This window comes from Cyprinus carpio, chromosome A14 (genome assembly GCF_018340385.1).
Source record: "Cyprinus carpio isolate SPL01 chromosome A14, ASM1834038v1, whole genome shotgun sequence".
NCBI lineage: Eukaryota > Metazoa > Chordata > Actinopteri > Cypriniformes > Cyprinidae > Cyprinus > Cyprinus carpio.
The window spans coordinates 10,074,488-10,099,953 of NC_056585.1; the positions used below are offsets into that span (position 1 = coordinate 10,074,488).

The 25,466-nt window shown below is 38.5% G+C and overlaps 2 pseudogenes; both read left to right on the forward strand.

Annotated features, from left to right (window-relative positions):
- The first annotated feature begins 122 nt into the window (after positions 1–122).
- Positions 123–24,263, forward strand: LOC122147563 (annotated as a pseudogene).
- On the forward strand, positions 7,618–11,882 carry LOC109056851 (annotated as a pseudogene).
- Positions 24,264–25,466: the final 1,203 nt, after the last annotated feature.

A 25,466-nucleotide genomic window follows, 5' to 3' on the forward strand; every position in this document is an offset into this window, starting at 1 on the left:
TTTATTTATTTATTTTTTGGTCTTTTTTGTAGTCTTAACTCGTGGTGGTCGCTGTTCCACCTGAAAAACAAACATGTGTGTCTTTCAGTACACGTCTCTCCACCTGTTGTGATGGCCATACACAGGGCTTTCAGCTCGTCGAAGACGACTGATTCCATGATATTATCTACGTCTATTATTCTAAATTTTTATTTTATGCTTGTTTTCTTCTACATGGTAATCATTATGTTACGGGATTCAATTTCTGCTTAAAGTCTGAAGAATTCCAAAGGTTCTGTGTTACTGCTGAGATGTTTGTCCTTTTGTTCTTCGTGCTGATGGCGCACACCTCTTATGGAGACGTGATCTACACTTTTCCGGAGGAGATGAAACACGGATCTTTGATTGGAAATATAGCAAAGGATCTCAGCCTCGATGTGAACAGACTGTCATCTCGTAAGGTTCGCATACATACTGAAGGTAACAGAAAAAAGATACTGTGAAATTAATATGAGTACTGGAGAACTGACCGTGGCGGAGAGAATGGACAGAGAGGAGATTTGTGGAAAGAAAGCTTCATGCGTTCTTAAACAAGAGCTCGTGCTGGAAAATCCCTTAGAGCTGCACCGCTTCGTTCTCAATATTGAAGACATAAATGATAATTTACACCACAGTTCACAAAAAGTGGAATAAAATTCGAAATACAGGAATCAGCAGACAAAGGTTCTCGTTATTTATTAGACGAGGCCCACGACGCGGATATTGGAATGAATTCAGTGCAAATCTTATACGACTTCAAAAAACGACCAGTTTGTTCTTAATGTACTAGTTCTGTGCAAATGGAGAAAATATGGTGAGCTTCTTCTTAATAAAGAGTTAGATCGCGAGCAGCAAAAAGAGCTAACATTAATTCTTACTGCGGTAGACGGCGGGACTCCACCGAGATCAGGTACCGTAGCCATACATGTAACAGTGCTTGATGCTAATGATAATGTTCCAGTCTTTAGTCAGGACATCTATGAAGTCAGTCTGCCTGAAAATTCTCCTGTAGATACTGTAGTGGTGACAGTGAGCGCTACTGATGCTGATGAGGGACAAAATGGAGAAGTGATGTATGAATTTGGTCATTTATCCGAGCGCCTTCTGGAAATATTTTCTCTCGATTATTTGTCTGGGGAGATTAAACTAACAGGTTCAATGATTTTGGAGGAGGAGAGTTCAATTGAGCTGCCAATTCAAGCCAAAGACGGTCAGGGGTTAGCCAGTCATTGCACTATATTATATATAACGTTGATGTCAATGATAACGCCCCTATATCATAATTAATCTCTTAACAGTCCCGTTCCTGAGAATGCGTTACCCGGTACAGAGATTGGCATCATTAATGTGCAGGACAGGGACTCTGATAATAACGGACAGGTGCGCTGCTCCATTCAGCAAAACGTCCCGTTTAAACTGGTACCTTCAATCAAAAATTACTATTCTCTGGTGACCACAGGTGAATTAGACCGCGAGCTGCTCTCCGGTTTTAATATTACAATTACTGCTACTGATGAGGGCTCTCCGCCTTTATCTTCCACTAAGAATATTCACTTGACTTTAGCTGACGTGAATGATAATCCACCTGTATTTCAGCAGCAGAATTACAGAGCTCATGTGCAAGAAAATAACAAACCGGGCTCCTCTATTTGTTCAGTATCAGCAACAGACCCGGATTGGAGACAGAATGGCACTGTAGTTTATTCTCTGTTGTCCTCTGATGTCAATGGCGCACCGGTGTCGTCTTTTCTATCCATTAACGGAGACACCGGAGTCATTCATGCTGTGAGGTCGTTTGATTACGAACAGCTGAAAAGTTTCAAAGTGCTCGTGTTAGCCAGAGACAACGGTTCTCCTCCTCTGAGCAGTAACGTGACCGTGAGTGTCTTCATAACGGATGAGAATGACAACTCGCCACAGATATTATACCCCTCTCCGGAAGGAAACTCCTTCATGACAGAGATGGTACCCAAAGGTGCTCAGGCGCGCTCCCTGGTCTCCAAGGTGATCGCCGTGGACGCGGACTCTGGCCAGAACGCGTGGCTTTCGTATCACATTATTAAAGCTACTGATCCGGGACTTTTCACTATCGGTGTCCACAGCGGAGAGATCAGGACGCAACGGGACATTTCTGAATCTGACAGCATGAAACAGAACCTCATTGTGTCCGTGAGAGATAATGGACAGCCCTCTCTCTCAGCCACGTGCGCATTGTATTTGCTTATATCAGATAACTTGGCTGAAGTTCCAGAACTGAAAAAGACATGGCTCGTGACGAGAGCAGCTCCAAACTGACGTTTTATTTGATCATCGCGCTGGTGTCCGTTTCCACTTTCTTCCTGACCTTCATCATCATCATCCTGGCCGTGAGGTTTTGTCACAGGAGAAAGCCCAGACTGTTGTTTGATGGAGCTGTAGCCATTCCCAGCGCGTATCTTCCTCCAAATTACGCAGAGGTAGAGGGTGCGGGAACTCTCCGCAGCGCTTACAATTATGACGCATACCTGACCACGGGCTCGCGCACTAGTGACTTCAAGTTCATCAGATCTTATAATGAGGGCACGATGACTGCTGACCTGACTCTGAAAAAGACTCAATCAGCTGTGGATGATCTTGAAGGGCTTGGTACAGCAATGAGCGATTCGTTTCAGGTAGGACTTGACTATTTCTTTAAAGAATGTTTGGCGGATTTAATTTGTTTAAATTTAATATTTGTGTTTTCAACTGACTGCTTTCTTTGTCAATGGTATTTTTTCCTAGCAGTTCACGTAGCTCTTTCAAATGCTTAACAGTAGACACATGAACAGGGTCAGTTTGGAGTTAGAAAATATCAATCATTTAAGTGACTTTTACACTTTTTTTTCTGGTCATGTATGAGGTACTTCTTTTTTGCCATTCTTTTGGACTTATTTTTGAAGTCAAGCTGTAAAAGTTTTGTCAGTGATCTTTTAAAGATTTCAAGGACATCTGTCTCATTCTGCTGACGAATGCTTTTGTCAAGCTCGTGAAAACATTTCATCAGTCATCAGCATATGTGTCCTTAAAGAGTCTACCATTTGTAATTGTCTGCGAGAATATATTGCTGTTTAAGCAGTTTTACTTTTCTATTTTTGTGTCGTCTTACTGTGCAGTTATAGTGTAGAATGAGAATTAAGTTCTTATGTGAGTAACATTCCCTTGAGAGAAATCTTTTAAACGTCCTTTTAATCTGATTGGAAGAGGCATGTTTTCCTTGTTGCTGTCCATGGTGCTGCACTGCCATTTACTACTGCTTTGAGAGTTTTGCTTGTATAGATCTCTATCCCTCCATGTTTGTTTGATTGATTGATTGATTGATTTTGAATAGCATACACACTGTGGTCTTCTTTATCTCTTGCACTTAAGAGAATGTTGCTGCTGGCTTTAATTTTGCTACACCATTACATCACAATAAAACAATTGCCTACAACAACAAGTACAACACGTGTTTTCTATGTTTTAACACTTAATTCTGTCGAATTAGAATGTCGTGCAGTTTCTTATTTTAACTCATAGTGTCGCTGTTCACCTGCAAAACAATGTGTGTCTCAGTACACATTTTTCCACACTGTTTATGATGTCATACACAGGGCTTCAAGCTCGTCTTGAAGAAAATCGTCGACCTCGACTGATTGCTTGATATAGATTTTTCTGAATTTAAATTGTGCATTTTAATTGTTTTGTTTTTGGATCTTATTTCTGCTTAATATCTGAAGCATTTCAAAGAATTCGCGTTGCTTGTGAGATGTTTGGCTTTTTGTTTTTCGTGCTGATGGCGCACACCCCTTATGGAGACGTGAGTTATTATTTTCCGGAGGAGATGAAACGTGGATCTGTGATTGGAAATATAGCAAAGGACTGTCATTTCGAAAACGATACCGCGACATTAATCTGAATACTGGAGAACTGACCGTATCGGAGAGAGTCGACAGAGATGGGCTTTGCGGAAAGAAAGTTTCACGTGTTATTAAAAAATCAGTTTGTGCTGGAAAATCCTTTAGAGCTTCATTTTCGATATTGAGGACATAAACGACAATTCAGCTCAGTTCAAATAAAGTGTTATTAAATTCGAAATACAGAAATCAGCAGACAGAAGGTTCTTACCAGAAAGGCTTATGATGCGGATATTGGTATGAATGTAGTGCAGTCATATACACTTCAAAACAATGAACGCTTTTTTCTTAATGTACTAACCAGGCAGAATTGAAGAAAATATAGCGAGCTCGTGCTGAATAAAGAGTTAGATCGCGAGCAACAGGAAGAGGTAACATTAATTCTTACTGCGGTAGACGGGGGGACTCATACACATCACTGTGCTGGATGCTAATGATAATGCTCCAGTCTTTAGTCAGGCCGTCTATAAAGTCAGTCTGCCTGAAAATTCTCCTGTAGATACTGTAGTAGTGACAGTAAGTGCATCAGATATTGATGAGGGACAAATGGAGAAGTGATGTATGCATTTGGTCTTTTATCAGAAAGTCTTTTGGAACTATTTTTTCTCGATGAAGTGTCTTGTGAACTTAGACTAACAGGTATCGTAGATTATGAGGATGAGAGTACAATGGAACTGCCAATCCAGGCTAAAGATGGTCAAGGTCTAACAGGTCGATCCACTGTGTTAACAGATGTTATTGATGTCAATGATAATGCCCCTACCATAATCTCCATTCCGAGAATGCGTTACCCGATACAGAGGTTGGTACACTCTTAAAAATAAAGGTGCTTCAAAAGGTTCTTCAGTTGATGCCATAGAAGATTCATTTTTGGTTCCACAAAGAACCATTCAGTCAAAGGTTATTTAAAGAACCAGCTTACCTTTTTATAATCTGAAGAAACATCTTTTGCCACAAAGAACCTTTTGTGAAACAGAAAGTTTCTTCAGATGTTAAAGGTTCTTTATAGAACCATTTAGACAAAAAGGTTCTTCTATGGCATTGTGAAACACCTTTATTTTTAAGAGTGTATCATTTTACTTTTACTCCTGTTTAGGAGAGCTCTTAGTGGTAAGATAAAATGTTTTGAGAATACGGCCACTGATTAGTAATGATTTTTTATAAATCTGTGCCAGCAAAGAAGCAGCTTTAAAAGTGTCATATGACATTGATAAAAATAAATATTTCTAAGAATTAAGAATTATTTTCCATATAATGTACATTATTGTTTGTCCTCTATGCCCCGCCTTTCTGAAATGCGTCGATTTTTACAATGCTCATCGTTCTGAAAAGGGAGTTGTGCTTTAAATGGTCAGCTATCCAGAGCATTGTGATTGGCCGAATGCCTCAAGCGTTCAAGCGTGTGACGGAAATGTTACGCTCCTTATCATACTGTGATGCCGAGTAATCCCCCCACCCGCTTAAAGTAAAACCCATTATAAACCAGACATTTGCTGCATCCAGTGAGGACATAATTACTGATTATAATAACTTATATTGAATTTTTATGCATTGCTTATGTGATCGGAGAAGTGACAAACAAGCTCTAATCTGCTCAAAACTTGCGTTTGAATAGTCAGTGTCAGAAGCGTCAGACTGTCCTTGCAAAGTTGTTATTGCCCCACTTTATATAAATAGACACCGGCATTGTTGGCTACTCTCTCAGGAAACAGTTCTCGTCCTCCATAAAATATGTTTGCGCTGCACACATCTGAATATTTGGGTTGAACTGTTCCGGAACAGTGTTCTTAATACATCTTAACTCTTTTGGAAGGCCAAACAAAGTAGTTTCGCTTTCACAACGAAACACACAGCGTCTCCACAACACGGCGGCAGAAACAATACTACAGCAAGAATCAAAGTCATGCCTTCTTTCTTTGCTTGAACATTTGGGCGGTGTTATGCCAATCTTCCCATAATGTGACGTAGACATGTGGGGGCCTATTAGAATGAGCCGTTTTAGGGCATCATATGACCCCTTAACTTTTATAAAGACTCGGGATTCGAGACTTTAGTCTTTGGAACTGAGATTGTAACATTCCAAAGAGAAAGGAAAAATTTTTGAAACCATCTTGACCCCTTTAAGGGCACCCTGTGGTTTCCCACAAAATAAAATCTTGATAGTTTAATGTTAGAAAATGTATTAGACATAAATATTAGTATTATAATTTTAGCTGTATTAAGAACAAAATATTTAAAATGCATTACAAAGTAGTATAGTCATTATTTTGTTTAATATTTTTATTTACTAATCACAAAATCATAATTATTATTTAATAGTCATTGACAGTAGGACTGTAGGCTATAACTCAAGTGTTTTTTTTTCTTTATGGCAACTGAAAGAGTTGGTTCTTGTAAAGAGTATACCCAAGTGTGAACATCTAAATTTTTCACGTTTTTTTTCCCACATCACTCAGTTCAAAGGATTGCTCACACTCAGAAAAGGTTTTCAATATAATGTGTTTTTTTTTAGCTTTTCTAATATATATACACAAACATACTATAACAAAAATACCCCAATTACAAATATATATATATATATATTCCCATAAAGACAATCTCCTCCCAACCATTCTATAATAATTCTTTCCCAATTAGAATTTGGAAATTCCTGTATTTTTTCATATGATACTGCCTTTCAAAATTTAGGGATCAGTAAGATTTTTAAGGGTTTTTTTTTTTTTTTTTTTTTTTTTTTTTTTCTGCTCATCAAGGCTGCATATATTTGATTAAAACTACAGTAAAACAGTAATATTATGATTTTTTTTTACAATTTAAAGTAACAGTTTTCTTTTTTAATACGCTTTAAAACATCATTTTATTCCTGTGGTGGCAAAGCTGAATTGTCAGCATCATTACTACAGTCTCTAGTGTCACACAATCCTTCACAAATCATTTTAATCAATTTAAAGTTGTTAAAGCCCTACCTCTCCGATCGCAAGCAGTTTGTTGTGATGGGTGATTGCAGGTCTGAGGTCGTTGTGGTGCACTCTGGTGTTCCCCAGGGATCAGTTTTAGGCCCTTTACTTTTTAGTATTTGCATTTTTCCATTTGGCCAACTTTTAAGAACACTTGGTCTTAACTTTCACTTTTATGCCGATGACACTCAGATTGTTTTTTTGCTAACAACAGAGAAGCAATGATGATGTAGCCATTTTTTACTTAATGTACATAATCAGACATTGAATACATTTTCATAGAAAAATTTTAATTTAATATCTTTCAAATGTGGAAAACTGCTTAATTTTTCCACTATTGTATCATTATTATTATACATAAACATTCAGTCTGTCTATTTTCTGTCATGTGAAAACATCTAGCAGAATATCCTTTTACTTTTTCAGAATGTTTTCATTTTAATCTGTTTAAAATACAACAACATAAATTCAGACATAGTTGGACCCATTGCGGTAATGAAAATTTCAGTGGAAAATGCAGTAAACTGCAAAAATAATTATATTATTATTATTATTATTATTATTATTGTACTACTAAATTGCATGTTTAATATTTAAAATAGTTAGTGACTTGGTGTTTTAATAGTTTTGGGTATATATATATATATATATAATAGTTAGTATATATATATATTATATTATATATATATATATATATATATATTAAAGAAGGGAATCTAATATGCCTCTTTCTGTTGTCTAATAGTTCTTTACAACTCATTTTATTTTTGTGACATCAGTATGTCTCTCTACGTGGACTCTGCAGTTTGTAACTGAATCTGAGACAAAACGCTGCTGTATTTAAGTAGTGTAACGTCTTTCTCATTCGGTGTCTACTTTGTGAAATTGGCTCCTACTTATCAGGGAACTTATCAGCTCCCACTTTTCAGGGAATGTTGCGGCCCCGCTGTTGTTTCGCTAAATGATTTTATCTATATAACCCACATATAACCCTGTCAGAGATATGAACATTGTGGAGTTTCTTTTCTTAACTCATGGTGTCGCTGTTCACCTGAAAAACAATGTGTGTCTTCAGTACACGTCTCTCCACCCTGCTTGTGATGTCATACACAGGGCTTTCAGCTCGTCGAAGACGACTGATTCCATGATATTATCTACGTCTATTATTCTAAATTTTATTTTATGCTTGTTTTCTTCTACATGGTAATCGTTATGTTACGGGAATCAATTTCTGCTTAAAGTCTGAAGAATTCCAAAGGTTTCGTGTTACTGCTGAGATGTTTGTCCTTTTGTTCTTCGTGCTGATGGCGCACACCTCTTATGGAGACGTGATCTACACTTTTCCGGAGGAGATGAAACGCGGATCTGTGATTGGAAATATAGCAAAGGATCTCAGCCTCGATGTGAACAGACTGTCATCTCGTAAGGTTCGCATACATACTGAAGGTAACAGAAAACGATACTGTGAAATTAATATGAGTACTGGAGAACTGACCGTAGCGGAGAGAATGGACAGAGAGGAGATTTGTGGAAAGAAAGCTTCATGCGTTCTTAAACAAGAGCTCGTGCTGGAAAATCCCTTAGAGCTGCACCGCTTCGTTCTCAATATTGAAGACATAAATGATAATTCACCACAGTTCAAACAAAGTGGAATAAAATTCGAAATACAGGAATCAGCAGACAAAGGTTCTCGTTATTTATTAGACGAGGCCCACGACGCGGATATTGGAATGAATTCAGTGCAATCTTATACACTTCAAAACAACGACCAGTTTGTTCTTAATGTACTAACTCGTGCAAATGGAAGAAAATATGGTGAGCTCCTTCTTAATAAAGAGTTAGATCGCGAGCAGCAAAAAGAGCTAACATTAATTCTTACTGCGGTAGACGGCGGGACTCCACCGAGATCAGGTACCGTAGCCATACATGTAACTGTGATTGATAATAATGATAATGTTCCAGTCTTTAGTCAGGACATCTATGAAGTCAGTCTGCCTGAAAATTCTCCTGTAAATACTGTAGTGGTGACAGTGAGCGCTACTGATGCTGACGAGGGACAAAATGGAGAAGTGATGTATGAATTTGGTCATTTATCCGAGCGCCTTCTGGAAATATTTTCTCTCGATTATTTGTCTGGGGAGATTAAACTAACAGGGTCAATTGATTTTGAGGAGGAGAGTTCAATTGAGCTGCCAATTCAAGCCAAAGACGGTCAGGGGTTAGCCAGTCATTGCACTATATTAATAGATATCGTTGATGTCAATGATAACGCCCCTATAATCATAATTAACTCTCTTAACAGTCCCGTTCCTGAGAATGCGTTACCCGGTACAGAGGTTGGCATCATTAATGTGCAGGACAGGGACTCTGATAATAATGGACAGGTGCGCTGCTCCATTCAGCAAAACGTCCCGTTTAAACTCGTTCCTTCAATCAAAAATTACTATTCTCTGGTGACCACAGGTGAATTAGACCGCGAGCTGCTCTCCGGTTTTAATATTACAATTACTGCTACTGATGAGGGCTCTCCGCCTTTATCTTCCACTAAGAATATTCACTTGACTTTAGCTGACGTGAATGATAATCCACCTGTATTTCAGCAGCAGAATTACAGAGCTCATGTGCAAGAAAATAACAAACCGGGCTCCTCTATTTGTTCAGTATCAGCTACAGACCCGGATTGGAGACAGAATGGCACTGTAGTTTATTCTCTGTTGTCCTCTGACGTCAATGGCGCACCGGTGTCGTCTTTTCTATCCATTAACGGAGACACCGGAGTCATTCATGCTGTGAGGTCGTTTGATTACGAACAGTTGAAAAGTTTCAAAGTGCTTGTTTTAGCCAGAGACAACGGTTCTCCTCCTCTGAGCAGTAACGTGACCGTGAATGTCTTCATAGCGGATGAGAATGACAACTCCCCTCAGATATTATACCCCTCTCCGGAAGGAAACTCCATCATGACCGAGATGGTACCCAAAGGTGCTCAGGAGCGCTCCCTGGTCTCCAAGGTGATCGCCGTGGACGCGGACTCTGGCCAGAACGCGTGGCTTTCGTATCACATTATTAAAGCTACTGATCCGGGACTTTTCACTATCGGTGTCCACAGCGGAGAGATCAGGACGCAACGGGACATTTCTGAATCTGACAGCATGAAACAGAACCTCATTGTGTCCGTGAGAGATAATGGACAGCCCTCTCTCTCAGCCACGTGCGCATTGTATTTGCTTATATCAGATAACTTGGCTGAAGTTCCAGAACTGAAAGACATGTCTAGTGACGAGAGCAGCTCCAAACTGACGTTTTATTTGATCATCGCTCTGGTGTCCGTTTCCACTTTCTTCCTGACCTTCATCATCATCATCCTGGCCTTAGGTTTTGTCACAGGAGAAAGCCCAGACTGTTGTTTGATGGAGCTGTAGCCATTCCCAGCGCATATCTTCCTCCAAATTACGCAGAGGTGGAGGGTGCGGGAACTCTCCGCAGCGCTTACAATTATGACGCATACCTGACCACGGGCTCGCGCACTAGTGACTTCAAGTTCATCAGATCTTATAATGAGGGCACGTTGACTGCTGACCTGACTCTGAAAAAGACTCGGTCTGCTGTGGATGATCTTGAAGGACTCGATGCGGAAAACGATTCCTTTCAGGTAGGACTAACAAAGTGTTTTATTGATTAATTTAATGGTCTGGGCTTCCATATTAAATGTGTCTTTGTTCGAAGTTTATCGCTTTGATTTGCAACAGCCTCTCAAAAAGAGCCAATGACTCAAGATGAGAGCCAGTTAAGCACATTATAGTTATGCTTCAAATAATTAAATGTTTTAAGTATTTTAAGTTACACAATAATTTTGTATTCTACACTACATTTTCTGGACATTGTAATCTGAGTAAGTGTGAGTTTCGCAAAGGTTGTGATTATTTGTTTTAAGTTTTTATCCATATTTTTTGATGAGACATTGATGCGACATGCATTTGTAAATACTCGTAATTTTCTCATCTCAGTAATTGTCCGTTTTTTAATGAGCTCTAATGAGCTTATGTGGAATTTAGTGTATGTACGTATTATCGATTTTCTTTTTTCATTGATGAATGGAGCCTTGTTTTCAAACGGATTAGCGACATTTGCCGTTCAATTAGAGAGTTTTGAATACCTTTTAATATAATTTATTTAAAGATTGCATGTTACAATTACTGTAACTTAATCCTTCTAGAGCGCTAAATGTTATCCAGTTTCTCATTTAAACACTTAGAGTCGCTGTTTACCTGTAAAATCATTGACAAAAACACTTCTTGTCTCCACCCCGTTGATGTCATTAGCAGTGCTTCTATTTCATTTTTATGGAAAAAATCGATGTATTTTTAGTATTCAGATTTTCGTTTTATGTCGCATCTTTTTTCGAAATAATGTTTCCAAATGGATTTGGAAAGCTTCTGGCTTAATCATCAGATGTTTGCCTTTTTGTTCTTCATGCTGATGGCATGCACCGCTTATGGGGACGAGAGCTATTTTTTCCATGAGGAGATGAAACGCGGATCTGTGATTGGAAATATAGTAAAGGATCACGGACTCGATGTGAACAAACTGTCATCTCGTAAGGCTTGCATTGATACTGAAGGTAACAGAAAACGATACTGTGACATTAATCTGAACACTGGAGAACTGACCGTAGCGGAGAGAATCGACAGAGAGGAGATTTGTAACGAGGGGCTTTCCTGTGCTCATCATTTCGAAATTGTTCTAGAACACCCATTGGAGATACATTGTGTAACAATATGTGGCGGTATCACATGAAAGGAAAGGTTAATCAGTGAATTTATCCGACTACGCCACCCTGGTGGGAAACCAGAGAATTTATTCCCATTAAAGGACACAGGTAGGTTTCACCAAATGAAGGCAAAGTAGGGGAGACGGGGGCGAGAATACAAAAGATTGGATTTTATTATAAAACACACGCATAGATTTAAAACTCTCACACAAACCATTTCCACAATTAAGGGAGGGTAATTCCCAGGGCCAGGATTAGTGGGAACCAGGCAGGCCGGCTGCAACTCAGAATGGTTATCCAAAAACCCACCTAAATTCACACCAAAGCAACCATCACACACACCAATGGGAAGTTGTATCCACACACTGTGACACACTGCAGAATGACAGCAGCTAGCCTCCCCAGTTCCACCCGATCCTCACTGGCCCTGGAGAAACAGAAAATAACATTAAAGAAGAAATTCAACAAAATTATAGAAAATGAAAACGCAAAAAAAAAAAAAAACTAATAAACACTTTGTTGCGACTCTGGCACTCGAGCATCCAGAGAACACCACGCACAAAACGTAAATCAAAATCAATAAATACTCAAAGAAATAACCCTTGCAGCATACAATATGCTTACAAAAGAAAATGCAGGGTAAACAAATCAATACCAAAAAGACCAATATAACCAAACAAAAAATTACGGTTAGAAGAAAAAAAACAATCCAGAACCTCAACTGGTAGATAGTCCATGCGGAGAAAATACTCAGTCTTTACAGCTTCGTAAACTCTCAAAGTATTAAAGCACAAAAGAACGTAAAGGGCAGATCGGACTCCAAAATGCGTCCCTAAGCAAAAAACAGCAGCTGCGTTGCCTGAAATCATTGGCCAGGATGAAGACTAAGATGTTTTAATTTCCCCTTAACTAAAGAATAAAAAACAAATTATTATAACGATTAAAACAAGATAACCACCAATATGAAGAAATAAGTGGCATACTTACGATTGTTATTGAATACGACGTTAGATGCAACGCTATATGGTTACTCACAACCGGTGTCATAGCTCAGTCTACCAGCCAGCATTCACTGCTCTCGCTGCAATTACTGAGAGCAACACAATAAAAATTACAGATGAGACGGTAAACAAACGGAGCACCTAAACATACCTGCAGCTGAAATACGCCGCGAGTTGCCGCACTACCAACGCCACCAGACGCGCTCTAAATGAAACTATAAATAGCGCATATTAGACGCGCAACATGCATATTGTTACACCGCCAACAAACAGCCAAACATACCTGAGGAAGGAATCAGAACGGAAACGGACCAGGAAATGCCAGGGAGAGAGAGAGAAGCACCCCAGGTCACAAACATACCCACCTGTCATAATAAAGGTCCTTAAATAGTATAGATACTATCGTTTCATTGGTATATGAACTTTTAACCCCACCAACCAATGAGATGCTAGTGCTGTCGCTATCATTTGATTGGTGAACCAACTGTACATCAACCAGCCAATAAAAGACTTATCCTGCCACAAATACAAATACAAGATATTAATGACAACAAGCCAGCATTTCCTAAGATAAAATAAAGCTTGAAATAAGTGAGAATTCTGATAAAGGCGCTCGGTTCCGCGTGACTGATGCTCATGATGCGGACAGGAAAGAATTGAGAACAAAGCTATTCGATTAAATGCAATTATGATTTTATTTTATCTGTCAGTACAAAGTCAGATGGTGGCAAAAATATTGAGTTAGTTTTAGACAAAGAGCTGGATCGTGAGCAGCAATAAGAAGTAACAGTAATTCCAGCCCGATCTCACGGCAATTCGTACATATTTTTACGAGGTGGCCTAATTGTACGAATTCGTACGACCACACTCGTACAAATTCATACGATTTTTTGCCAAATCGTACGTATTTTTCGAGTTGCAAATTCGTATGAATTTGTACGAATTACCTACACCAAACCCCGCCCTAAACCTACCCGTCACTGGGGTCTAGGCCAAATTGTATGAAATCGTACGAGTGAGGTCGTACAAATTCGTACGAATTAGCCACCTCGTAAAATACGTACGAATTGGTCGTGAGATAGCGTTGGTAATTCTTACTGTGGTAGATCATCACTGTGCTGGATGCTCATGATAATGCTCCAGTCTTTAGTCAGGCCTTCTGTAAAGTCAGTCTGCCTGAAAATTCTCCTCTAGATACTGCAGTGGTGACAATGAGAGCTACTGATGCTGATGAGGGACCAAATGGAGAAGGGATTTATGAATTTATCCGAATTTCGAAAAATGCCAACGTACTATTTGCTCTAGATCCAAACAGTAGAAAGATTAAAGTTAAAGGTCCCATTGATTTTGAGGTGGCATTAAGGTATGAAATGCTTATTAAGGGAAATGATGGCTCGGACGCTAAAGTAATCATAGAAATTACAGATGTTAATGATGTGGGAACAGATGTGGGAAGTCGTGGCCTAATGGTTAGAGAGTCGGACGCCCAATCGAAGGGTTGTGAGTTCGAGTCTCGGACGAGTCTCGGTTGTGAGAGAGTCGGACGCCCAATCGAAGGGTTGTGAGTTCGAGTCTCGGGCCGGCAGGAATTGTGGGTGGGGGGAATGCATGTACAGTTCTCTCTCCACCTTCAATACCATGACTTAGGTGCCCTTGAGCAAGGCATCGAACCCCCCAACTGCTCCCCGGGCGCCACAGCATAAAATGGCTGCCCACTGCTCCAGGTGTGTGTTCACTGCTCTGTGTGTGTGCACTTCGGATGGGTTAAATGCAGAGCACGAATTCAGAGTATGGGTCACCTGGCTTAACTTAACTTCAACTTCACTCACTTTCAATTTCAATGCCAATACTACAATTATAAAGACTAAAACCATAAATAGCCTTGATATGTGTAATCTGTATTTTTTTTTTCTCTCTCTGTCATAAATGTCTTGTTTTTATGAATTTAGCATATAAAGAGAATTAAATTCCGATGCCAATAATATTATGTTCAGTAATAGGCCTATATACTTTTAGTTGTATGGAAAATGACACGGTATCTTTTACTGTTGCTGTCCATGGTGCTGCATCAGCATTCACGTTTGTTTAGGTTGTTGCGTCTACGTTGGAGCAAGATATGGAGAAGAGAGAGGATGGTACTCGTGCAGCACATGCTCACATATCTTAATTGGTGATTAAAATGTATAGAATTATTGATTTAAAAAAAAAAAAAAACACGAACAGACTATATGGTATAAATGGGGACATCGTTTTATTTTGAATTATACTACGATCCAATCAATAAACAAAAAAAAAAAAAAAAAATCCCAAAACTTGCAGTGCACTGCACATGTAATTACGAGTCATTCGAGGTTCTCAGTAATTAACGAAAGTTTTACATACTGTACTGTTAGAATGATACTTTTTTGACAACGCAATGAGATTTTTTTTTTTTTTTTTTTTGTCTGAAATGTGTTCATGAAGTTCTTTAATTGTTTTATTTCAGTGTTTCTTTTAAACTTTAGTTCTCTGAATCGAAGTTTTAGAATGGGTCTGCATATTTCTATAAGCTTTCCACGTTGCTGTATGGGCCAGTGTCTGTTGCTGTTTTGCTTTTGTACTATGTATGTCTACACAGGCGTTTATTTTACGTTTATTTTATAGTACGTTATCTTTTGAGTCTGATTGGGCTATTACTTTCAAAACAGCAAGGTCGACATATAAACACAGATGGTTATGTCTAAATTAAAAGTAAACAGTCGAGAGAAAAACAGATGCATGCCTGTGTATTAGAGGCGTGCAGTTCTTATAAAGCAACAGCCGAGTACTAAACATGCTGCCTTATCAATAAAGGAAGTTAAAGGGGTCATATGATGCGATTTCAAGTTTTGCTTCCTCTTTGGAGTGTTACAAGCTCTTGGTGCCTAAAGAAGATCTGTAAAGTTGCAAAGACTAAAGTCTTAAACCCAAAGATATATTCTTTATAAAAGTTTAGACTCTTCCACGCCCTCCTAAAATGCCTGGTTTAAACACGTCCCCACATGTCTACTTCAGGATGTGGGAAGATATGCATAATGTCGCCCAAATGTTCAAGCAAAGAAAGAAAGCATAACTTTTATTCTCGCTGCTTCCGCCGGCGCCATGCATGTCGTGGAGACACTGTTTCATTGTGAAAGCAAAAATACTTTCTTTGTCCATCAAAAATAAAACCAAATATTCAGATGTGTGCTGCACATTTTAGGGAGCAATAAACACTGTGCAGGGACCACGCCAATGGGAACGCAGTTCATGCACAATGGAGGACTGTTTCCTGATCCTGGGAGAGAAGACTACAATGCCGGCTGTTCTGACTCACAGTCTGTAAGTACATTTACATATGTAAAGGATTTCCCACTGATGATTCAAACGCCAGTTTTGAACAGTGTAGAGCAGTTCTCAATTCCAATTCTCACGCCCCCCTGTTCTGCACATTTTGTTTCTCTTACGCTTCAGACATTTGTTCTATTTGAACATAAGTGTCCTGCAAAGTGGACATCACAGGATATTCCGCCATTTTCCAGTATATGTTCCATTAAAAATTCAATTAAAATTGTATTTATTTACAGAGGTATATGATGTCACACTTGTCCATGTGTGAAGACGTTGCGCAGTTGTGAAAGGGAAAAATACGTTTGCGCAGTGCAAATCAGTGTGTAAACACTGTGCAGGGACCACGCCAATGGGAACGCAGTTCATGCACAGAGCTCACTTTAGGGAGCAATAAACACTGTGCAGGGACCACGCCAATGGGAACGCAGTTCATGCACAGAGCTCACTTCTAATTAGCTGATTATTTGAATCAGGTGTGTTAACAAAGAGAGACATGCAAAATATGCAGAGCTGGGGGGCGCGACGCCTGGAATTGAAAACCGCTGGTATAGAGTAAAGCTTGTTGTTTGTGTTTCTCTGATCACAAATACAGACATGGTTTTATGTTTACTCGGCGCGATGCAACGCAAACAAAATAAAAACACAGTATAAGTCATTATAATAGTAATTATGTCCCCACTGGATGCAACAAATGGCTCGTTTGTAATGGGTTTTATTGTTTTTGTCTTGTCTCGCTGGTGTTCTGAATGGGACTGGCATCACAGTGTGACAAGGGGCGTAACACAATCACAACGCACTGGATAGCTGGCCAATCAGAGCACACCTCGCTTTTCAGACCGATGAGCTTTGTAAAAAACGTCGCATTTCAGAAAGGAGGGGCATTGAGGAGAAACAATAATGTACAGTATGTGGAAAATAAGTTTGTTTTTTGTTGTTGTTGTTGTTTTTTTTTTTTTTTTACCTTAAACCGCATAAACACATTTCATTACACCAAATACACAAAATAATGTTATTTTTAGCAGCGTCATATGACCCCTTTAACCCAAAATGTTTGATTCTGTCGTAATTTACTCACTCAAATGATGCCCCAAACCTTTATTAATGTCTTTCTTGTGTTGAGCACAAAAGAATATATTTTTTGAAGATTATGGGTAATTAAACAGTTGCTGGTCCCCATTAAAAAAAAATAAAATAATAAAATAAAATAAAATAAAAATACCCACATTCTTCAAAATAGTTTTTATGTTCAACAGAAGAAAGAGAGTAATTCAGGTTAAATAGCAAGTAAATGATATCAGAATTAAACATTTTGGGTCAACTGTCCCTTTAATGTTAATGAAACAACAAAACACAAAGAGAAAAATCATTCACTGATCTTGACTGAAGAACTTTATTACAGTTGATTTAGTGTTACAGTTGATTTAGTGTTTTATTTTTATATTTGCCCATTCAATTTACTGAATGCTACTGCTAATCAGGTGGCGTTTTCTCCGAAGAGGCAAGATTCAAAATTGGATGAGAAAATAATCGATATCACAAAAATAAAACAGCGCAAATATGACTAAATATGATATTAAACGTCTAAAAGTCACTCGTTTTTATAAAGTAACACTGTCCAACAGCAACACCCGCAGGTAAAATTACAGCGGAGGCTTGCCTCCCTTTGGTCCATAGACTTTCTACAGTGACCCTAAAGAGTGCAGTGACTTTTCTGGAGTCTCACTGAAATGAATGGGGGAAAGTCACGTGAGAAGAGGCAACGCCTCTGTCGCGCTATAATTCGATGTGATTGGTTCTTGAGATAAATCCCGCCTCTTGTTTGCAGCTCTCTGGCTGAGTGGAAAAAAAAATTATGGCGTTATTATAATTATAATGTAAGTAAGCAGCTCTACTGCGTCTAAATGAAACATAAAATGACTTGAAAACGTCATGACTGTCAGTTTTTAGTGAACATTCAACTTGATTAAATTAAATATGTATCTTTGTGCCTGTGACAATGTTTATAGGGTTTTTATGACGATGACCCGAAAATAAGTTGACTATTAAAAAGAACAGTTTAAAAAACTGAGTGTCTATTTGCAAGTGCAAATAGACCGCCTTGATGGCAGAGGTTATTTACACTAATTCCGCCCATCAACGTGTGATTACAAAGTATTACAGAAGGCCGTCATTTAATTACAGCTCCACTGGCACAGATGGTGAAGTATGTGTTGAAGTAATTTTTGATGGGATTGACCTGTGTTCGAATCCGCATTTTGCTGAACTTTTTTTTCCTACCTTTTCCAATCAGACATCACATTGGAAAGGCATGTATTTTCAATAATAATGAAGGAAATAATCTAAAAGCTGAACTTAAACTAGCAATAGGATAGGTGTAGGGAGAGATTTATTGTCCCAGTAAGGTGACATCCATTTAATAATTTGAATTGAAATTATAATTAACACTCAATATGTTATTATTGCATACTGTTTTATAATGTACTACAATACTGAGGTACAGATAATTGCCACTTTTTGCAATAAGTAGTATAATTTGCAGGGACATGAAAAGGGACATTAATTTAACTGCCTCCTCATTTTAAAACACGCCATATCCATCTGTATATCCAAGTTTCGCCATTTAATTTCAGAGCCATGAGAGTACTTGCAGTTTTATAATTTAACTGTTAGTGTCGCTGTTTACCAGTGCAATCATTGACTTTCAGATAACTGTTTCTCTCCCCCCGTTCATGAAGACTGACATCTCAGCTCGTTGTAGAAAATTGCCTACAGTGAGAGGCACATAATCTGTTTTCCTCTTGTATCTGTCATATTGAGTCATTTGCGTTTTCATTAACATGTGGATAATGTGGTTACATTTGTATTCATTTCTGCATAGATATCTAAATAACCTGCATTGCTGGTGAGATGTTTGGCCTTTTGTTGCTGAGGGTAGATGAGGGTAGAAACAGGCTCACTGTTGGTGAGCAAGAGAATTGACCGTGAGGAGCTTTGTCTGTGCTGTGTGTCTTGCAATTCCAACTGCTCCTGGAAAATCTGCTCAAAGTGTACAGTCTTCTATTAGACATCCAGGACATTGGCGATAACAGTCCAGTGTTTGAAAACTGTCAAATTGAGCTGGAGCTACTGGAGTCAATGGTCCAGGGGAGGCGTTTTCCACTTGAAAGTGCTCATGATTCTGACATAGAAGCTAATTCAGTTCAGCATTATCCACTCAATGAGAATGAATATTTTGCTTTGGAGATGAATACCCGGGTGGACAGAAATGCATATCCTGAATTGATCCTTAAAAAACCCTTGGATCAAGAAAAACAAGCTGATCACTTTCTGACTCTAAGTGGATTGGATTGTGGGCGACCTTTTCATTCTGGAACAGCATCAGTTCACATGCACGTGTTGGACGCCAATGATAACGTTCCTGTGTTTGGTCAAAGTGTGTACAAGTCAGAGCTGGAAAATTCAGCTCGAGGCACTGTGTTGATTAAATTAAATGCAACAGATTTAGACAGTGGGATTTATGGGGAAATTAGTTACTCTTTCAGTCACGTGCCTGATAAGATGAGGGGGGTTGTGGAGGTCAACCCCGTGATGGGTAAAGTGAAGGTCATGGGTGTGTTGGATTATGAGGAAGCCAGTTCTCACGAGCTGGATGTACAAGCCAAAGATGGGGGCGGACAGTCATCTCACTGTAAACTCATTATAGATGTGATCGATGTGAATGACAATGCACCTGTTATTGCAGTTAAATCAACTTTGGCTACTGTGCCAGAAGATGCTTCACTTGGAGCCATGGTGGCTTTGCTGCATGTGTATGACCTTGATACTGGCACCAGTGGACGGGTCACATGTGAGATATCTGATGTCGTGCCATTTAAACTTGTGTCAGAGGTAAAGAATTACTTAATGCTTGTGATTGATGGAGTTTTGGACCTGGAAATGTGGCCTCACTATAACATAACAGTGACTGCTATGGATGCTGGCACACACCCTTTATTCAGGCCATCGTTCACTAGCACATGCACTGTCCAGATTTTTATTGCAGATCAGAACGACAATGCTCCAGTTATTTTTTACCCAGTTCAGTTTGATGGGTACCTTGCACATGACATTGTGCCTTGAGCTGCTCCTGCAGGTTATCTGGTCACCAAAGTGGTTGTGATCGATGCAGACGCAGGGCACAATGCATGGCTGTCCTATCGAATTGTAAAAGGCACACAGCCTAATTTGTTCTCCATTGGACTGCACTGTGGATAAATTAGGACACTAAGGTCATTTGCAACAGAGAAAGAAATCAAACAAACCTTGATAGTCTCTGTGAGCGATAATGGTCTTGAGTTTTTGTCTGCAACTGCAACTGTCAATATTATGATAGAAGACGGCTTGTCTATCATCGATGAGCTCTTTGCACATGGCACAGATAAATCACATGGACACAGTGACCTTACTTTATATTTAATAATGGCTCTGGGAGGCTAATGGCTCTTTTCCTTGTGCTCATCATTGCCATGGTCTACATGAGATTATGTAGATACCGATATATGTACTGTTCAACTGCAAACTTATCCGTTTTTCCTCCTACCTACAGACCACCTGCTACTCTGACGTACTGTAAGCCGCTTCAGTACTCTGCAGAAAGATTATCAAAATAACTCATTCTTAACCACAGGCTCATACAAAGGGGACTTCAGATTTGGTTTTGACTTTGTTGGTTTGAACATGCGGAATAAGAGAGGGACGTCGTTGCATGTGGGTGGCCGCAGCGCCACACGTGCAAAGGTCTTAGTGTCACATAAACTCTAACCCAGATGGTTTAACCCTGACAATCATACAGACAATCCTTATCAATAAATTGGACTGAAAAGCCTTTAATCAAAAACTATAATGGTATATGTTCTTTTCTGATTTAATTTTGCATGTAAAAGGATTTGTTTACTCAATTTGTAAACGCAAACTCTAAAATATATTTTTATTGTATGTTGATCTGCTTTAAGTGTATATATATCATGAATCACATTTATTATGATTTCATCTTCAGTTCTCTTTCTGTACTCTTGATCTTTATTTTCAGGTTTATACATATGCTGTTGTGTAATGTTGTTTCCTTGCTTATGTTATTGTAAAATTCAGTCTTGAATGTGTAGTTTGTTACTGGTGACTTTAAACTTAAAATTCACATAATAAATATTTCCTTTGAACCACTGTATAACATGTACAGTACATGTGTGCATGTACTTATTTATACAGAGAGTAATTTTTACCAATTCATATTGACCTCTAGGTATTTAGTTATTGTATTACAGCCTCTGGAGGTCTCTATATAGACACTTTGGTGTTTTAACATTTACTCTGAATAGTGCTGTTTATGCGCATTATGTCCTTTAGCGATTTTAAGTTCTCAGAAAGGAGTTATGTTGTAAAATGTGTTTATCAAAAGGGGCACAACCTGAGTTTCTCTCAAATGGGAAATAAGAATGTACTCCATGTAACATTCCACAATCTTTCTAGTGTTCCGATATGTCTGACATGTTTAATCAGAGATATTATGTTGTCTTTGCTCAGATAGGTTGTCTCTTAAAATAAGCAGTGTGATGTCAGGATGTTTTTGCATATGCTTATCTTTCAGTACAGGTAGCATAAGACTGTAATGTGGTCTGTTTCCTTCAAGTTCAGATTAGGAGGATTACTTAGTTTCAGTAATACACTGGTGTTACTGGTTGGTGTGGGCTTCACTTTTGATCTAAAGCAGGGATTCTTTAAATTCTAAAGCCTAAAAATGAGAAGTTTGACTATTTGAATAATTCTCAAACATCTAACCATAAATTTGACTCACCGGACTCATGACTTGAGCTTCTTATATAGGATAAAGGATGATTTAGTCTTGTCACATGTAAATTGTTTATTGGTTTTCACTGGGTCTGTATGATTAATTTACAGTCAAAATGGACAGTAATGCTTTCTCTGAGCAGCAAGATGTTAGTGCATTTGTGCACTGAGCACAATGTATAACACATGTCATGTATTTAACTGGACCATAAATGACTGGAAAAATGTGAGCATACATTATGCTACGATGAGGCTACAAAAAAAAAAAAAAAAAAAAAAAAAACAGATTGGGATAATTTTCCAAATTAATTAACCCAATTGTCATGCTGAGCTTCATTAAGGGATTTTCTGTTGACATTAGTGTGGATTCAATTAGCATCAGATCTAGTGATGGTTAATATACTGCTTAAAACCCCCAGCAAAGGTGTTTTATTAATTGAATGACATGTTTTGGCTTAACGATAGTTAAGAGTGCAAGTTATGAATTAATAACCCTGAACAATTATATGGAATATATGCATGTAATTATATGCTGTACATTTCCAAGACAGTGACTGTGTGCTATTTAAAATGTTAAAATGTGTGTATGAGGGAGAGAGAAAATGAACAGCAAAATATTAAAACAAACACAGACCATGGTGAAATCCAGTTTTGCTTTGTTATCCAATCCGATTGTCATGTTAGTGGATTTGCACACAAGGCAGAGATGACTTGATGAAAAGCTATTGTAGGGATTTTAAGGACAGAGGCAGAAATATGTGTCTCTTCTCATGATCCACATACTCCTGTGTTGCTCAGTGTGCACTGTTCTGATCAAGATGGAGATCATGATGACACTGTTGGTATGTCATAGTTGTCAGCGTGTTGTAAATTGTGTTTAATACCCATTTTATTTGCACTTTGGGTGATATTTTTTCCTCTCTCTCTCTCATTTATCTTTGCCATCTGGTGTGGTTTTGATTTATTTTTATTTATATTTATTTATCTATTTTTTATTTTATTTTTTATTAATGGTATTTGCCAAGGAAAGCATCAGTATTACTATTGTGTACAGTGTAAGTGCGTCATACAAAGTGCATTTTTTTTGTTAATTATTTTCTTTTCTCTTTTCTTCCCTCCGTGGCCTGCTGTCCATCCTAATGAATGGAAACTAATCAATCCCCTTTAAGGTAAGAAACATTTCATATACTACTCTTGTTATATAAAATACAGTTGTCAATTCACAGAATGCTCTTTTGACTTCCATGAATATTTTCCGTCTTTTTCTTTCTCTCTTTCTCTCTCTCTTTATCTCTGTCCATCATTTAAATTTTCACGTCTCCACCTCTGCTACATGATTTTACTGATGAATTGTTTAATCATCAGGTCAGTTCAGTAACTACATTTTATAATACACTATGTGCTGTGCTCCATCTTGTGGTGGTACACTGAAACTGTGGCAGAGACACTACATGATCTTACTGCAGGAGTGTGTGTGTGTGGGGGCGCGCCCTATATAGGTCTCTGGCTCTCCTCTCCTGCTGCAGCAGTGTGTCACTATGCTTTAAGGCTGGACTCTGGACTATTTTTAGAGCATTCAAATACATCAGGCCTCATGGGACACACACAGTCTGAATAATGGAGTCTCATCACACAGAATATGTATGACTATGCGGCAGCTTTAGTGCTACTCATGTTTTATGCATCTGCACAGCAGTGGTGTCTACATGTTCAAATCAACTGCGATATCCAAAACCATATAATGGCACAATAACACACAACCTACTTCTGGTAACAATTTACTAAGGTTACATTAGTTAATGCATTGGACACCATGGACTAACAATAAACAACATTTTTTACAGATTTTTTTTTTTTTTTTTTTTTAAACTTACTGACTGCTTTTGTACCTTATTTTTGAGAGTGTAGCTCACTGTCTTTCTTACCTTATGCTGGACAGTCCAGCACTGCTGTTGTGCTGCTTATTGACTGTGGGAGGTGCTGTTGCCCAGGGAGACGATATGAGCAAAAGAGCTGCATACAGATGGCATTGCATCAACCAGCATAGAGAAATACGGATACAGGTGAAATTATTCTTATTGGAAATCTAGATTTTGAATCAATACGACATTATGAAATTAACCTTCAAGCAAAAGACCCAGGTGGTTTTGCAGGTGCCAGTAAATTAGTCATAGGTGTTGTAGATGTTAATGACAACAGCCCGGTTATAACAATGACATATTTTTTCGACTAAAATACAAGAACATTCTCCTCCCGGCAAATTTGTAGCTTTAATAAGCATCCAGGATTTAGACTCTGGTAAAAATGGACAGGTCTGCTTAAGTTTAGAACAAAATATAAACAGCCTATTATCTGATAGATACAAATGTAAATGATTTTCCTGTCTGAACGTAGTTCTCTGTTAATGCAGACTAAGGAATTATCCATGTGGTGCGATCATTTGGAGCGCAAGATGGAGGGTCTCCAAAAATACACTCAAAAGCAAAAGATATAATTAATCCACAACACCATTAAAACCAACATATACCACAAATATTACAAAAGTGTATGACAACGGGCCTCAGGTTCTGTATCCGGTCCAGTCAGGCGCTTCTGTGGTGGCTGAAATAGTGCCTCGTTTGGCAGGTGTGGGTTATCTGGTGACTAAAGTGGTGGCTGTTGATGTGGACTCTGGACAGAATGCCTGGCTCTCTTATAAACTACAGAAAGCCACAGACAGGGCACTGTTTGAAGTGGGCTTACAGAATGGAGAAATAAGAACTGTACGCCAAGTGACAGATAAAGATGCTGTGAAACAAAGACTCACTGTTGTAATGGAGGACAACGGGCAGCCCTCTCGATCAGCTACAGTCAATGTTAACGTGGTGGTGGTGGACAGCTTCCCTGAAGTGTTGTCGAAGTTAAGTGACTTTCCGCAAAAGGAATACAATGATAATCTGACTATTATCTAGTCTTGGACTTAGCTGCGTCTCATTTCTTTTCATAACGTGTTTAGTTGTCATACTATCTGTTAAAATCTACAGATGGAGGCAATCTTGTTTGTATTATCAATCAAATTTCCCGGTTATTCCGTACTATCCGAAGGCACTGTTGGCACAGAAACTCTGCAGCACATACATAATTATGAATTTTACAGAACCAAAAACTCCAGGAAAAGTCATGTTAAATATTCCGGGCCCATTAGTCATAGTCTGATGAGTGTTGACACTAGTGGAACCAAGAACCAATCCAAAGAAGAAACGCAGCATCAACTGAACTGAAGCGGGCAGGACACTGGTGAGTCCACACAATATGATTTTTTTTTTCTTTTTTTTTTTTCTAAACATAGCTCTCAAAGGATATTGTACACTAGTAGTCTGTAATGTTGTAAATTATAGATAAAAGTGACATTTAAACAGCCTGTGCTGTGTCGCTGTCCATGGTGCTGAAAAATATAGCGTTGATTAAATTCAAAATCTACCTCCCTACAAATAAATCCATATATGCTGCGCTGGTGCCGATACATTTACATTTAATCATTTAGCAGACGCTTTTATCCAAAGCGACTTAATACATTTACATTTAATCATTTAGCAGACGCTTTTATCCAAAGCGACTTACAAATGAGAACAGTAGAAACAATCAGATCAACGAGAGAAAA